General features: G+C 37.1%; 1 long non-coding RNA gene across 1 annotated transcript; it reads right to left on the bottom strand.

The window, feature by feature from the left end:
- Positions 1-1,342: 1,342 nt before the first annotated feature.
- On the bottom strand, positions 1,343-2,878 carry LOC136065773 (uncharacterized). The gene is made up of 2 exons (XR_010627378.1): positions 1,546-2,878; positions 1,343-1,447 (listed from the first exon to the last, which is right to left on the bottom strand). It is a non-coding gene; the product is annotated as an uncharacterized LOC136065773 (long non-coding RNA).
- Positions 2,879-2,885: the final 7 nt, after the last annotated feature.

Raw genomic sequence — 2,885 nt, 5'->3', positions numbered from 1 at the left:
CTAACTCCAACCGATGATGGTGCTGACTCCATTGTTTATTTTCCCATTACATTGTGATTTCTCCTACCTCACACTCTTTTCTAGGGGAAATTATTACATAATCCTAGAGTATAAGGTTAACGTACTGATCTTATACTCCGAACCAATAGAAATAAAGCATGTCATAAAAAATGGATGACAGAAGCATACTTGCCACATCATTCCAAAACCTTGGCATCTTAACTAGAATTGTCTATGGGTCAGTTTTGGACTAAACTTGGAATCGACCCTCTTAGGTTAGGTGAAAGATATCAAGACTCACAACCGACCGCCAATCACCGCAAGTATTTGGCTTGGGCGGACAATCAGTTTGTTCGGGTTAAACTAATTAAGGAGTGGCGGTGGCGGTGATCTTTAGATCTTTGCCAGATCTAAGCAAAGGAGAGCAAGACGTCGTCGGAACAGAATAGATAAGAGCACGACATCGCTAGATTTGAGCTGAGGAGAGCACTACATGGCCAGAGTTGAGCAAATCTATCCAAACATGGCAAAATCTAAGCTGATTTGAGCCAAATTTGGCCGATTCTAAGCAGATTTTAGAAGAGGAAACCCCACTCAACCCGCCGAAGTCAGTTTTGGAGGGCTAAGACCCAAAGCTAACTGCCAGAGGAGTCGGATTAGGCTGCGATGGGTCGGTTTTCAAGGTTGCTTAAACAACCCTAATCTTAACCCCTACTTGGAAAATTCAAATAGTCATATAGGATTTTTGGTTCAATGAAGTTTTCATTTTTCAATAAGCTCAATACCTTGCCGTTCTTAAAGATTATAGCATCTTAAATATGATAGGCGATAAGATTCACCGTGTTCAAAGGAGGAGATTCAAAAAGAACAAAATCCAAAGCTTGATCAGAGAAGATCCTTGTCAAGGCGATCGTTTGTTGGCTCCCCGCTGAAGCATACAATAGATAAGAAACATGCAGCCACAAATTAAAGATTTAGCCCAGGTTTTCCATAAAGATAAGGGAATTGACTAGATTAAACACAACTTTGGTCTTGGATTCTCATGTTCACAGCGAGTTGCAAACCGTCTCTAGAGCCCACTGTTGGTCATGATGCATAAGATCCCAACAAACTAGTGAAGCCAGTGTGATCTCTGACGTCCAAGGTATATCAAACTGAATTCTTCAGCCCCGGTCACATATATCTGTGTGAACCATATCTTCATTTACGTGCTAGCCTTGGATTCGATTGCAACATAACCACAGCGACCAGATTATTTTTTAAATCTTACTTTGCATCTGTAATTTTACTACGAGATGGTGCAACATATTATGTTTGCAGCGAATCAGTTGTACCTAATCCATGCCAACTCTTTTGCTTCAATTTCCAAGGTTTCACATGTGAGTATGCTTCACATACTTCAAATGCTCTGAAAGCTTTGACTCCGACAAAAATAGACCTAGCAAGGCTAAACCACGCACCATTGCAAAGTAAAGAACGCAATTTAAGGACTGAATCCAAAAGCATACATGACTGATCAATAGAGAATACACATGCACAACTTACTATCAAATATAGGAACAAACCAAGAGACTTCAGTTCAATACACATCGTCTCCCATAATGCAAAGACATTAAATATTTTGTAGACCTGTCATTGGAGTCTTCAAAGGATAAAGTTGAATTTACAGATTCTAACAGTCTAGGCAGCCAAACTGCATCCCTTACTTGCTTCAAGGTTTGTGCATGCAACAAGTTCTGCCCCAAGCATGATATGTCAATCTGTATTGAATAAGGAATAAGGGGAAAAACATACAAATAAACTTAAAATATATATCTTAACAAGATACCATGTTGTTGATCTAAACACTTTTTTTTGCTGAATTGATCTAAACACTTGAACACTTTCGGTTCAGTCGTGGACTGAGAGAAAAAATAAAATAAAAATAATGTAATCTTAAAGCAATTAATAATTAAACTAATCTTAAAAACTGCTAGACCAGGATAAACAAGAACTATGAATAAGGCTGCTAATAAAAATTTTAGCTACTATATAATATATATGACGTCATAGAAATAGAAAGGAATCAGTCATCAGTTAAAAAGTTGAATGTGTAAAAGAGTATGAAGCATAAAGGAACTCGAAGATTGCTTTAGCCAAGGAAAAGAGAAACTTAAAAGCTGACTGATGCATGATTCTGCGCACAGCTTGCTATGAGATTGAGAGACCAATAGCGGCCCAGTGCAATTCCTAATGTTGTGAACTTAACAGAAGCTTATAACCCTGAAAACTGAACTGCTGTAGTTGTACCTTTAAAGTCCACTTGTAATTAAAGAATCAACCTTCAATTTATAGTTTTCCTTATTGAAGATCTCAACATGGTCATCCTTTGATGTTCACTAAAAGTCTAAATAAAGGAAAATAGCCAAGAGTGCTAAACCATCTCAAACATATGGATAGTGTATACAATAATTTCACAGCTAAACTGAATCAGCTCTAAATCAAGAGTCATTACTACATGATTCTGCTATCAAACTCCAAATTAGGCTGGATAATTGAAAACTGATAATTACAAGTTTTTCATATAGTCTATTCTTTACCATGTGGCCTTATATATATATATATATATATGTATAATCAAGTGGGGCATCTGAAGAAGAAAGAAGCATAAGTAGAACAATATGGATTAAAAGTCTCTACAATAGACCAAGCCAAAATCTTACAAAAGTTAGTATACAAAGAGAGAACCTGCGTATTTAAGTAAGGAATGTCCAGTGTTGAACTGAACCATTGAACACCAATCCAAAATAACATACGTGTAGGCCAAACATTTCGGGTGTCATAATTCATCTTAACTAGATAGACATCTAATTATTTGGCTGTGGCCTCCTGTCAACCATGAAAGA

The sequence above is a fragment of the Quercus suber genome, unplaced genomic scaffold (genome assembly GCF_002906115.3).
Source record: "Quercus suber isolate HL8 unplaced genomic scaffold, Cork oak 2.0 scaffold_1151, whole genome shotgun sequence".
NCBI lineage: Eukaryota > Viridiplantae > Streptophyta > Magnoliopsida > Fagales > Fagaceae > Quercus > Quercus suber.
Note: the sequence above shows the minus strand (reverse complement) of the source record. Positions and strands in the feature narration are given on the sequence as shown.